Source organism: Triticum urartu, chromosome 2A (genome assembly GCF_056163025.1).
Source record: "Triticum urartu cultivar PI428250 chromosome 2A, HENAU_Tu73, whole genome shotgun sequence".
Lineage (NCBI taxonomy): Eukaryota > Viridiplantae > Streptophyta > Magnoliopsida > Poales > Poaceae > Triticum > Triticum urartu.
The window spans coordinates 734662636-734677286 of record NC_141874.1 but is presented as its reverse complement, the minus strand read 5'-3'; the positions used below and the strand labels follow the sequence as shown (position 1 = coordinate 734677286).

Below are 14651 nucleotides of genomic sequence, written 5' to 3'. Positions count from 1 at the left end.
AGATTTGGACAATGGTGGTTAAGTAAGTAAGGTGGCCTACACATATAACAGGCCTTGCAAGATGATGGTAGGAGTATATTTTGTGCAGTCCTATATGAACTGTTTAAGTTATGGTAACTAGAGTGGTGGAGAACCTTTGCTAAGTCTGGCTTATGTTATTGTACTGTTAAGAACCTATCTATCTTAAGTAATGCAGTGAAGAACTGTTTTATTTCTTTAGGTTGTTTTCCTAAAAGTAGCAATGCTGAACTAGTATATTTTTGGGCCTAAAACCATTATGTACACATTGTGGGCCTAGACTGGGTTGTTTTATTACTCCACCTACCTACCACCAACCATTAGTAGTCTATAAAGCCCCCCTTGAGTGAAACCGCAGTCAATCCCCCCATCCCCACCCATCTCAACCCCCAGCCGCCAAAGAAACCCTAGAATCCAAGGGAGAGATGGATCCTGGAGAGGTCATAGATGGAGAAGAAGAGGTGCCCAGACAAGCCAGGCACAGAGATGCAAGGAGGAGGGCGAGAAGGCAACTTGCTGAGATGATCCTTGCAGCACGCAACCGCAAGGACAGAGAGCAGTTCCTGGAGGCATTCCCCCCTGGTTCCAACCCTAGTGATGATGATATCATCTACTGGGCAAGGAGGAGGGCAAATTTCCATCCCTTTCAGGTCACTAGGCAAAGGTGGACTAGGATTCTGTACCCATGATGCTGCTGTTATGTTTCTGTGTTCCTAGATCTGTCTTTCTATCTATGTGATGTTTGAAGTTGGTGTAAGAACAATGTTGAATGAGCTATGTATGTGATGAATCAAGTTGTCTATGATGCAATGCAATGTATGAAGCTAGTGAAAGAAAAATGTTGAATGATCTATCTATGTGATGAATCAATCTGTCTATGATGCAATTTATGAGTGAATCTTTTATCTATATTTGTATGTATGAATGAATTGATCTGGTGATCTTGATGTTTTAAGTTAGAAATGTTATGGTTTGGTCAGATGGCCATATCTTGTTGTTTTAGGTTTGATCTCTTAGGGTTTGGTGCCTAGAGGGGCAAATCTTGATGTTTTAGCTTTGATATGTTAGGGTTTGGTGCCTAATCATATCAATCAACTATCAACAAAATAAATCACTTGATGTACATAACAATGCTCAGCATAAGAAATAATTTCATATGAAACAATTCATAACCTAGGACATATCAAATCAAAATATAGCTTGACAGCAGATAACTCAACATGGATCAAGCAGTTCAAACACAGACCATATAACTTAATTGTTTCAAGCAGTTCATACATAGACCACATAACTTAATTGTTCAAATGAAAACAGATTTCACTGCAAATAACACATTCAATGGTTGCCACTAGCTGTGAAATACAAAGCAAGTTTGCTTGGGGCCTTCCTCTTCCTCTTAGAACCAACATCAGCTTGACCTGATGTTGATGCTGCCCTTGGAGCATTGAAACCTCTTGCACTTGACCTGGTGTTCTTTGCTAGAGATGATGCACTTGACCTGGTGTTGTTGGCTGGTGCTGAAGTAGGTGGTGGGTTCTTTCTCTTTCTTGATCCACCTGTTGAAACTGCAGTAGATGTGGTTGCCCTTGTTGTAGCAAATGTGGTTGCCCTTGTTGAACCTGTTGCTGGTTTCCTGCCCCTAAGTGGTCCTGAAGATGGAGCTGGACCTGATGTGGCCCTAGCTGGAGGTGGCCTGGTTGGTGCTGAAGTTGCTGGGTAGGATGCCCTGTTTTCCTACAATTAAAAACAAGTTGTAGCTCACAAGATGTATGCATAAAAAACAAGTAGCAGATTTTCCTTGTTGAACTGGCTTAGTTACCTGGTGGTTGTTTTTTCTTGTCATAAACTTGGCCTTAAGTCTGTCTCCACACATTGTCCACCTGTGGCCTTGCAGACCACAGTTACTGCATGTTATTGTGCCCATCCTTGATGTATCCTTTGGAGCTGGCACCCCAAATTCACCCTTTCTCCTAGCTGTCTGCTTCTTGCCTTTCTTCTCCCTAAAAACTGGTGGTTCTATGTCTGGTGTGTTGGTGTTGGGCCAGAATTCAGGGCCAGGGATAGGGTAGATGATGTGCTGGTATGCAGCCTTATACATTGGCTTCTTAAAGAATGGATGCACATAATCTTCGGGGTGAACTTTTATCTTCTGCATTGCAGATATTGCATGGTAGCAAGGTGATCCAGTCATGTCCCACCTCCTGCAAGAGCAGCTCCCTACATCAAGCTTCACACAATATGTGTTCTCTCCACTAGTTACTTGCCAGATGTTGGGACCAGCCATGTTTGCTTCACAGTATTTAGCCCACTTCTTGCTCTCCTCAAACTTCTCCATGTAATGTGGGGTTATTTCCCACCTACAGCTCTCTGTTTTCTCTCTGATGCCCTAGTACTTAACCATTAGTTTGGTCCTCAACCCTTCAAACATGGTCTTAATTGGTTTTGACCTAATATCTAGAATCATTTTGTTGAAAACCTCACTAAGGTTGTTCACTACCAAGTCAGGCTTGCACACATGATCCATTGCATATCTAGCCCAACACTCCTTAGGGATGCCATTCAACCACATGTAGGCTGGTTCACATGCTGCTTTCAAACCTGCCATTCCTTCTTTGTGACCATGTTCAGTGAAGGAATAGCTAGCTTTGTCAACCCATTTCTTAAGTTCTTCTGCTCTAAAGCCAGCTGACTGGAAGTTGGCATATATGTGTCTTAGACAATATCTTTGTGGGGATTGAGGAAATACTTCATTAATTGCTTTAAGAAGGCCCTGTTGTTTAGTAATGAGATAACTATAGCAGCATTGCTATGTGCATAAGAATAATACAGAGTCAGAGAAAATACCTTCTACCTGTCAGACATGATGGTGTAGTTCCCAAACTGGTTGCTGGTGCCAATGCAGACTCTAAGTTGGTTTAAAAACCAGGTCCAGCTAGGCCCATCCTCTTTGTCAACCACCCCAAAAGCAATTGGGAACACATTGTTGTTCCCATCTCTTCCAGTTGCTGCCAATATTTGCTGGCCTGTGGATAACTTGATGAAGCAACCATCAAGTCCTGCATAAACAGAGATAGTTAGGGCAAAATTGAATAACTTGATTACATTTCTAACATGATTAAATCACTGATTTGTACCTATGAAAGGCCTACAACCAGCAAGAAATCCATCTTTTGATGCCTGGAGGCAATAGAACATGTACTTGAACCTTGGTGTGGGGGCTGGGTTCAAAGGATCCTCAAAAGTTGTCACTATGCACCTGCTTCCAGGGTTTGTGTCAAGCACACATTGTAGGTAGTCCCTCAACCTCAGATACTGCTTTATGATCACCTTGCACAACATCAACAGCCATCAGTCTTGCCCTATATGCCAAACTCCTAGGTACATGCACCCCAAACTTCTTCTTAGTATGTTTGAGAACTGTCTCTACATCAGCCTTTACATTTGATCTAACTGTGTCCTCCACAGCTTCTGCAACCCATTCAGCAGTAACCTTTGTACTCTCTCCACAAGCTCCACAACTATGATCCATGTGGCACTTCTTGATTGTGAATGTATCTTCATGGGCTACTTTGGATGCAGTCATGAAAAATTCACATCCATTCTTCCTCTCTGGGCACCAAACAATAACCCTTGATGGTTCATTCCTATGGTACTGAAAGTTTCTCAAAGTCCTAACATGAAAATTTCTCAATGCCTTTCTAAACTCATACACATTGGTGAAGCAAAGGTCCTTGCACAGCTGCTCATGTGCATCAGGTACCTTTGGGTCATACCATTTCCTCTCTTTCTTCTTCTTCAATCTTCTCTTCCTTCCAGAAGGTAGTCTTGGAGTCTCCCCATCTGAGTCAGAAATGCCCACATCACCAGGGAAGCAATACTCATCAGCTTCAGGTACAAAATCTTGAAACTTTGGGATCTCTGGCTGACTGTGAGCTCTGGAAGTTGGACCTGGATTTGCTGCTGCTCTTCTCACAGGCTTGAGTTTCTCAGGCCTGCATTTTTCCACAACTATTTCTTCTCCACTGTCAGCCTCTTTCTCCTCCTGCCAAAACTCTGAAACATCACTGTCACCTTCAAACTGTGGTCTGTCTTCTATAGCATCTCTTTCTTCTTCATTTCCAATATTTTCTTCACCTCTCTTCCAAGCCTTGTAAGACATCTTTATCCCTCTATAGTCACCCCTATCAATCTCAAAGTCTAAGGATGGATTTGTTAATATCATCATCCTCTTGACCAGCAGCCTGTCCATCATCATCTCCACCATTAGCTTCTGAAATGTTGAAGTTACAGCTTTGCTGTGTGTTCAAATTAACTTCAAGAGGGTGGACCACTCCATCTTGTGACAGACTTAACACAAAACCAGGACCCCCCACTGGACTGCCTATTGGAATTTGTTCTTCACAAACATTGTGAGCCCTGTTACATTCAACATCTCTATCTTCATTTGCCTTGGAAAAAATGATATTGAGCACTGTGAAATCTGAGTGGTCTATCATTTCTTCAACTGCATCTTGACTGTCCAGAAGAAATAAACCTTCATGTCCAATCCCTTGTTCTTTTACCCAGTACATGTAGTCATCTAACCCATAGCCTTCAGTCTCAGTAAGTGCTATCAAGTTCAGAAATGTGATGTCTGAAACAGAAAACCTCCTTTCCATATTATCTCTGCCCTGGAAATGCAGCCTAACCTCCCAAACTTCATCATCCAGCCTGCATTACATAATATGTTATTTGAAAAGCCCAACTAACTAAGTGTTTTTTGCTACAAAAATTCAGTGCACACTAACTATAAAGTACAGTAAGGAATCTGAATCCAACAAATGCTTCTCTGAATCCACCATGCATTTCTACTAAATCTAACTAATCCTTCAGTGCTAAGTGATACTGTTGCATCCAAAACATGCCACAGAGTGTTTGCTCAACTATTATTCAGTGCATGTTCATGTTCTAAGATGAATCACAGCAGCATCAACCTAGGGTTTGGTCAAAAAACTAACTAAATTATGCTATGTTGTTTGAAATGAACAAGCAGAAATGCAGAAACTGTTGAAGGAGCTCATAAGAGGAAAAAAACTTACTCCACCCCTCCAAATGCAGAGGCCCAGTGCTGGGAGTTGGCCGGATCTGCCTGCACAGCCCTAGCAAGAGACCTCGCTGCTTTGTACTCAAGCGAGAACTGGCAATCATCAGGCGACAGCGGTGTAGCCTGTGTCGTAGGAGCCTGCATCAGAGCTGCAGCCTGTGGTGTCCGCTGTGGCGGCGGCGGCGCCGCCGGCTGGGTTGCAAATCTACTGCTCCCCAGCCAGTTATCAACCTCTGAGAACTCGCCGCCTCCATCCCCTCTTCCACCTCCACCCGTTGAATGGCCGCCATCGCCTAGTTTCGCCGCCGCTGCCGCCATCGGAGAGGGAGGCGCGCACGAGAGAGAGGGAGAAAGAGAGGGGGAAGACAGAGTGAGGGCGGGCCGGATCCGTTTGACCTGGTCGGGACGGCCCGTGCGCCCTAACGGCCGTCACCCGCGCGCCGTGAGCACTGTGGCCGACAAAACCCTGACGTGCGGGCCCCACATGTCATAACCCCAGTTAAAACTTAACCTTTTGGCCACTTGGGTTTTTTGGAACAGCCAGCCACTTTTGTGGTAGTTTTTTGAAAAATTAAAAAAAGCGATAGTTTTCCGGAACGATAGCCCGTAATGTGGTAGTTTTTGCTATTCACTCAACACGCATGTCCATGCTGAAAGAGAGGCAGATTGAGTTGAGAGAGTGTATGGAGCTAGCCAGATGCGTACGTACGTGTAGGTGTCTCAGGAGCCTGCTAGCTCTGGCCGGCCTCGACGGCGACCCGGCCGCCGCGGCCTGGCCGCAGAACCGCCGCAGCAGGGTCCTCCCCGCGACTCCCAACGCCGGACGAAACATGCCTGCCTGCCTGCACCTCGCTCGACCATGGATCCAATGAAGAGTATAGATGACGAGGAGGAGGGCACTACCGGAATAACCCTATATGCCTACGGCCTTATCTATGCCGACGGCTTTTTGTTGGGGCCGTCGGCATAACTCGAGCTACGCAGACGGCCTGGGAAAAGCCGTCGGCATAGAGAAGCCGTCGGCATACCTTCATCTATGCCTACGGCAGCCGTAGGCATAGTTAGGCCGTCGGCATATATCGATCTATGCCTACGGTGGCCGTAGGCATAGTTAGGCCGTCGGCATAGATGTGGCCCTGGTGGCCCAGGGACAAACGGCGGGCTGACGCCGTCAAATCTATGTCGACGTCCCTGACGGCGGCCGTCGGCATAGATATTATCTATATTTTTTTAGTAGGAGCTTCCACGTGGCAGAGCTATGCCGACGGCAAAGCCGTAGGCATAGTTTTCCATCTATGCCGTAGGCATAACCCCGCCACGTGGCGCCTCCTGGCAGCCCCTGGCCGAGAACTATGCCTACGGCCATGCCGTAGGCATAGATATTATTTGTTTTTATTTTAAATTATTTTTATTTTTAAGTTAATTTTTGTTTAATTTAAATCTAACTTATCTAAACTTAAACATACACAAATTATACATCGATTTAGGGTAGAATTTTCCATAGATTATGAATATCCAGTTTGTTTTTGTTTTTGAGTATGTTAGAAATGTGGCCTCCTGTACTTTTGCATGTAGGTCCTTCTGCTTTATTAAAATCATAAGTAATTGATACTTGGATTGATTTTGACAAAATTTATATGGTTTTTTATCAGAATATTGAAAGGATTATGTGTTATACTATGTTTCAAATTTGAACAAACTTAAATCATGTTTGCTTCATCAGATTGTTTCAAGGACTGTGGTGGCGGGTGCAAAGGCAACTGGCTCAGGAGTGTGACCCTTCATGGACGCCGATGCCGCTGTCACTTGGGGGGAGGAAACGGCCATGTCGGGTTGACACGAAGGGAATCTTATGGTGGGTTTGTCCCAGACCTTGTTCTCAAGTGTTCCTATGGGCCGACCTATCACAACCAGGTGAAAACGTCCATTGGTCAAAGCTCGTCCGGTGAAAGTCAAAGGCGTAGATTTCCGGGTCAACTTGTCCAGGGTTCGGCTGACCGGGGACCGGTTCGGCTGACCGAGTCCTCATACATGCTGAAAGATGTGGTGCCATGTCTAAAGAGGCAATACGCGGCTCCAGTGTGAGGTTCGCCCTCATGAACGGCGATGCAATCGAAGTAATCCTTCTGCGGTTTTGGCGTTGCATGAATATTCCTGAACACTTGAGCGTAATCAATTCATGAGATTTTTACACAGTGCAGACACATATGATATAATATGTGTGGCAATTTCTTATATTTTTGTAAGATGCAGGAGTATGTGAAAAAATCCCCCACCATGGATTGTTCTTTGCATGTCTATGAGTGTGGTCGAGGGCCTTTGGGGGCTAGCTACGCCATCAAATCTTGCGCCAGGTCCTCTTACATGTCTGGAAGTGTGCTGTCAGGTGCAAACAAACGACATGCGGCTCCGGAGTGTGACCCCCTTCACGAAAGGTGCTGCCGCCGGCACTTGCAGGGGGGGGGGGAATGGCCGCATCGGGTCGACACGAGGGGGGTCCGCTGGTGTGCTGGGCCCAAACCTTGTTTTGAAATGTTCCTATGGGCTGACCTATCACAACCAGGTGGAAAAGTACGTTGGTCAAAGGCCGTCCGGTGAAAGTCAAAGGCCTAGATCTTCGGGTCAACCGGGCTAGGATTAGGTCGGTCGGGGGCCTTGGGGGTATCAATGGTACCCAAACTTGCATTGTGTCTTAATATATGTATACAAGTGCGATGGAGGGTTGAAATAGCCAATGGAGGAACGGGTAACACATTTCATTCACAAACCAGACACGTTCTCTCTCGATAGCTAGATACTAACTCGGAGATGCTGCAGTTTACAAGCGGCCTCCGGTCAGGCTTCTGCGAAACGCGCTCAAACTTTTACCACACCCTACAAGGGGCATATGAAGACAATGTGCTGGGTCCCTAGGATTTCCGGCATCGTATGATTTTTCACAGATTTTTATGGCTTGATCTGGCATGCCACCAAGGTACATTCGCCCCCCCCCCCGGTTGTGGGGCTCCTCCTTCTTTGGTTGCACTAGGCCTATGCATGCTACAAGACATCATATATGATTTTACAAACCACTTCTGGACATCATTTCAGGTGGCCGTCGTGCAGATCTGCAATTCCCCGCATTGAAACCCTACGGATGTAGTAAATGTCTCAAATAATCCAGGCAAGCCCGAAAAATGCCATGTCATGGCACGTGTCATGAAATGGCCCCCTTTGAGAGCATGAGAATTTTTGAGGTCAACGGAGCAACAGGCAGCGCAGTTCCTTCACAAACCGAAACATTCTCTCTCTATAGCAAGATACTAACTCGAAGATGGTGCAGTTTACAAGTGGTCGCCGGTCAGACTTTTGTGAAACGCGCTCAAATTTTTACCACACCTTACAAGGGCCATATGACGACATCGTGCCAGGTCCCGAGGATTTCCGGCATCGTATGATTTTTCGTGGATTTTTACGGCTAGATCTGACATCTCGTCGAGGTACATTCGCCTCTCCCCGTGGTGGGGTTGCTCCTCCTTTGGTTGCACTAGGCCGAGGCATACTGCAAAGACATCATATATGATTTTACAAACCACTTATGGACATCATTTCAGGTGGCCGTTGTGCAGATATGTGATTTCCCGCATTGAAACACTACGGATGCAGTAAATGTCTCAAATATTCCAGGCGTGCCCGAAAAATGCCATGTCCTGGCACGTGTCATGAAATGGCCCCCTTTGAGAGCATGAAAATTTTCGAGGTCAACAGAGCAACGGGCAGCGCAGTTCCTTCACAAACCGAAACATTATCTCTCTATAGCAAGATACTAACTCAAAGATGGTGCGGTTTACAAGTGGCCGCTGGTCAGACTTCTGCGAAACACGCTCAAATTTTTACCACACCTTACAAGGGCCATATGACGACACCGTGCGAGGTCCCGAGGATTTCCGACATGCCGCCAAGGTACATTCGCCCCCTAGTGGTATGGCTCCTCCTCCTTTGGTTGCATTAGGCCTACGCATACTGCAAAGACATCATATATGATTTACAAACCACTTATTGACATCATTTCAGGTGGCCGCCGTGCAGATCTGCAATTTTCCACATTAAAGCCCTACAGATGCAGTAAATGCCTCAAATATTCCAGACGGTCCCAAAAAATGCCATGTCCGGGAACGTGTCATGAAATGCCCCCCTTTAAGAGCACGGGAAGTTTCGAGGTCAATGGAGCAACGGGCAACACACTTCCTTCATAAACCGGACACGTTCCCTCTCGATAGTCAGATACTAACTCGAAGATGGTGCAGTTTACAAGTGGCTGGATCCAGCATGCCGCTGTGATCCTCCTCTCCCCTCATAGATCGTCGACAGCCGGGTCCGCCGGACCTCGTCCTGCCGTGTCCATCCATGCGTCAGGATCCGCTCCTTCCGTCCACCCAAAACCCTACCTCGTGGCTATGGTTTCGGTGGCCTCCACCTCTAGCGCTGCTCCGATGGCGGCAAGGCTAGAGGACGCCAGACCCTTCACCGGCGTGGACGCGGTTAGCACTTGCCCTCCTTCAGCGGTACAAGAGAGTAAAAAAATTTAGAAGAAAAACAAAGGGAGAACACAATTGCATGAGCTTGATTCCTATTGGTGGAAACGTTTGTGCCACGGATCGATGACGTGGCGCATATCCATCCATCTAGCTCTCCACCCCACATCCATCCAGCCATCCATCCATCCATCTAGAGAAAAGGAGAAAAAAAAAGCCCATGAGATAGAGCCCACCCAACTCCACCGAACGCCTCCTCCCTCTCTGTCTCGCGACCTCGCTCCTCTCTCCCCCACGAACCCCTCTCCCTCGCCGCCGCCACCACCCATGCCGGCCTATTCCGGTGAGCTCCGGCGACGGGAAGCACTCCCCCCGAGCTCCCCAAGCTCCACGCCTCCTTACCCTCCGTCCAGAATCGGCGCTCCCGCCCTCCATCGTCCCCCGTGCTAGCTAGGGTTTCGGCCGCCACCTCACCTCGGCGACGGCGAGGCCAGCGGGCGGCGGGTCAGGCACCGGCGAGCTCCCGAGCCCCTCTCTCTCGATCCCGAGCCCCTCTCTCTCAATCCCCAGCCCCTCTCTCTCTCGATCCCAAGCCCCTATCTCTCGATCCCCTTCTCTCTTTCGTCGCCTCACATCGCCGCCTCGGGCGCCGGCCGATTCCAGCCTACTCCGGCGAGCTCTGTCGCTGAGCTAGCTACCCAGGGCTCCCCGTTGAGCCGCTCTACCTCCTCCACTCATTCGATTCGCTTCTCCCTGCCGCTCGTGGTCGCCCCCATCAGTTCTCCCTCTCTAGGGTTTCGGTGGTGGGGAGAGGTTTGTTGTCGGCATGCTCTTGCTCTTGGATCTAGTCACCTGCGCCACCTCCCGTGCCTCCTTGTGCACCAGCGCCTCCTGGGTTTTGCCTGTGGTGCTACTGCCCCAGATCCGTCAGCCTCGACTACCTTATCGCCTGCCACCGTGCGACGACGGTGATTTGGCCACACCGCAACCATGGTGGTGGCGTTGCTTATGGTAAGCTCCTCAATCCCTCTGCTCCCCTGCTCGTACTACTCTCTTCGGGCATGTCATGGTCGATTTGATGCTGCTCCGCGTGTCCTGTTAGTGCTTGGTGAACATTGGCTCACCTATTATTAGCTCAATTGATTACTGTGCTATCTTTATGGATTTGGCAATGTAGACTTTGGTCTACTTATGCTCCTGCTGCTTTACATGTTCATATTCTAGTTCTAGTTCATGTCTATGGACTGATTACAAGAAATTCTATGCTACAGTTGGTCTATCACTGCAGTTATCTTGGTCTTATAGATGTTATTGTTCCTGTCATATAGCACATGCTAGTTTCTTTATTAGTTGGCTGTTGGTTCTATTTATTCATATGTACAAGTGCTACTGTTTCTTTGTTATCTTATAAAGGATATAGTCCTTCATTTTTATATAGCTGTAACGTTCTTATTGATCAACATATACTGATTCATCTCTTTACTGCAATTACTCTGTGTAGTTCATGATTTGCTCCTGTAGTAGTATAAAATTATAGTTTCTCTTTCAAGCTGGTATGTGTGTTTGATATATACTAGTCTTTATCTAAATACCATGTATTGGTATTTCTTGTATGGTTTAGTACATCATCTACTGGTGGTTTACTTGTATATTGTACAGGATATAGTCCTCATGGTTGCATGTAGTGTTAACTCTTTCTTTGCTTTAGCTATTTCAGATGTTTCAGATGATTTAGATGCATGCTTATACTCCTATCTATACCAGGTCCATGTGTTGTGCTTGTGTACCTATATACAGAATAGTACCCATGGGTAAGTGGGTGTATGTTTTCTGCACTTCTGCTTACGACAGATGTTTAGTAAATGTGCTATCAATGGCCTATTTATTCTTGCAGGTTATGGACTGTATCTTTCCTTGCCAATTCCCTCTCTCTTAAATCTGATTTGAACAGATGCTACACTGGTGTCTTCACTTTCTTTCTCTCTCACACACTCTCACTGATAAGAACAGGTGCTCCTTAATCTTGACATGCCAATGATGGTGTCCTGAGGCTCTCATCGTTACTTAACAGCAGATGCTGCACTACTTGATCCAATGATGCAATAGTCCTAGCACTACTAGGTTGCCTGAGGACAATCCCTACTTCAAACCCTACCTCTGGGTTAGTTGGTTAGTAGTGGGTTAGTTGGATTTCATCTGAAAACTAACCCAAGCTTAATTGAGGGATCCCCTAATCATGGAGTTAGTGCTAATTTGAGTTGATCTTTGGGTCTAGCTTTGATCTATACTTTGCTGGCTTTACTTCTCTATTGGGTTATTCCTTACTGCCAATTGAACCTGTTCCTTTTGGCCTTGCTGGTTACTATTTCATTGCCTCCATTTATGCAGTGTTGGCTCTCTTCTAATGTTTCTTTTATCAACTTAATCTGATTGGGGTTTGACTAATGTTTCCAAACTCCTAAGTGCTAGCTCCTACAGCAAAGGCATTTCCCTAAGGGGAATGCTACATTTTAACCTTAATCAAGTTCTTCCTATTTGTTGTTTCTTGTTTTGCAGGTTGATGAACTAGAAGAAAGAAGCAGAAGATGAAGTAGATAGTTTAGTATAGGTTTAGTTTAGGACTTTTCCTTTCTTCTTTTATTTCCTTTTCCTCTAAGTGTAATTCCTGAATGCTTGTAGTTGACATTCATATTAATAAAGTCTATTGTTTATTATTCAGGCCAAATAATTGCAATGCTTCAGTTATTATGAATATAGTTTCTTTTATTCAGTTTTTGCAATATCACTTGTCTTATTTATTCATGTGGTAGCTCCTGGCCGAGGAGTATGCCTACAGCTTTGGCAAAGCTGTCGGCATAGATCATCTATGCCTACAGCTTTGCCGTAGGCTTAGTACTCAGCCAGGAGCAACCATGAGCTGCCACGTGGCAGAGATATGCCGACGGCAAAGCCGTCGGCATAGATTCATCTATGCCTACGGCTTTGCTGTAGGCATAGCCCTGCGACGTGGCATTGCGTGATTCGTCAGCGCTTTTGACGGCGCCGTCCGTTGCCGTCAGACGAAAAACACTGCCGACGGCTATACTATGCCGACGGCCTGTCGGCAGGCCGTCGGCATAGGCCCCTATGCCGACGGCTATACTATGCCGACGGTCTGACAAACTACGCTGACGACATCTACGCCGACGGGGCTATGCCGACGGCAGTCGTAGGCATAGATCTATGCCGACGGCCTAGGGGCCTATGCCGACGGCCCGTGGCCGTAGGCATAGCCCGCGAGTCCGGTAGTGGGGCCAACCGAGCTGTGGAATTGGAGTCGGAATCCAACTCATGCTCAGACGATCCACCGTGGATGAATAGAAATCTCAAGGCGGTAGGCTTTACTGTCTTTCAGCCGTGCACTACGTACGCTCTCCCGGTCCGACACGGCTGCAACCACTGCCGCTTCACCCCCTCTTCCTCGGGTAGCAAGGGCCATCCACTGCCATGGCCGCACCTTACAGCCTCCTCCGGATGGTGCCGCCTCGTTGACATGTACTCCCTCTGTCCCAAATTACTTGTCGCAGACATCCTTATCAAGTAATTTGAGACGGAGGGAGTACGTGTACTACAATACCTTCTTTCCAGTGAATAAGATGTGCACACATTTTAAAATTTAACTGTTGATAAGTTCGACACATCGAGAGCGTGGCGAATACAGCTGAATCTCAACCGAAGTCTTGCACTGAAAATTGGCTGCTGAGTACTGAGCACAACAGTCCTGCCCTAGCTGCATGCCAGCACCCTCTTTTCCTGTGTCTTTTACACTTGGGTGGTATGGTACCGCACCAATATCCAGTACACTTTTACTTTTTATTAGGTCTTGCTGAGTCTACCTGCGTGGATGACTGTTGAAACGAAAAAGAGTAAAGCACCGGTTTGTTTATATAGTATAAACTGAACATCATAGTGGGATGGTTGGCATAAAAACAACTGTTCTTCAGAAGATTGCAATTAAAATATTTGTAAGAGACATATGAACTGTGTGGGAGTACTTAATTTCTCCTCAGTCCACCAATTCTCCTGTGGCATGGATATATATAAGTTGAACCTCTCATTTGTCCTGTTCTTGGGATGAAAGAAGCTCGTGTACTTTTCGCAGAATTTGACCTTGTTTCTTGCCATAGAAAGAATTGGTGTTAAACTTTTGAATTTGACTCTGTTTCCACCCTCTGTGAAAGCTACCACCATGCACCTCAACACCCTACGTTAGTGTAATGGTCGAACTCCAGCGTGCAAGACAAAGTTCAACTTCACGTCGTGCAGAGACTGAGAGACCTACAGTGAAATTCAACACCTTTATCTTGATTCTTTGTCTTTTAAAAAGCACTCTTAAAAGTAACCGCACGATCACAATGGATGTGCAGAGTGTAAATCAAGATTATTGCTCTCAAGTGAAAATAATGCTATCTAAATGATGAAAGGGGTGGTGCAAGTGCAACAGCTAAAGATTTTAGTGTGATTTCTGAAAATTCGGAGGAGGTATACATGATTCTAGATGAGTTAGGCTGGCGATGTCAAACTTAATTTATGAAGATATGAGCTGAGTACCCTAAACCACATTCTGGATGAGCTAGGCTGGCAAGATTTATTCTGGTGATACAGGGGCAAAATCACTTGAAAATACCTTTATACCTTTCTGATAGATACTGATAGATCCACACTTTTCTGACTTTTCCGTCGAGGCTGGACCTGAACTTCCAACAGTTTTCCATACCTGAAGTTTAATCCTAGCTTACTTGCCACTTGCAACAGAAGATAAAAAGTGGACTACATAGCAAGATGCACTGCATGCTAGCTCAGAGAAAACATGGATTTATATCAGCCTTGTTACCAACATAGCAATTCAGAGTTCCAGACCCATTGACCAACCAAGAAAGCTGGGATGCAGAAAATTCTTCAACAGAGAAGAACTGTGTTACTGATCCACACATGATCAGGTAGTCTTCCACTTGACAAAGTAAAAATAAATGCACAAACTAGTGAAAACAAGTACT

The 14651-nt window shown here is 46.1% G+C and overlaps 1 pseudogene; it reads right to left on the bottom strand.

Annotated features, from left to right (window-relative positions):
• Positions 1 to 2404: 2404 nt before the first annotated feature.
• On the bottom strand, positions 2405 to 4177 carry LOC147987370 (uncharacterized; annotated as a pseudogene).
• Positions 4178 to 14651: the final 10474 nt, after the last annotated feature.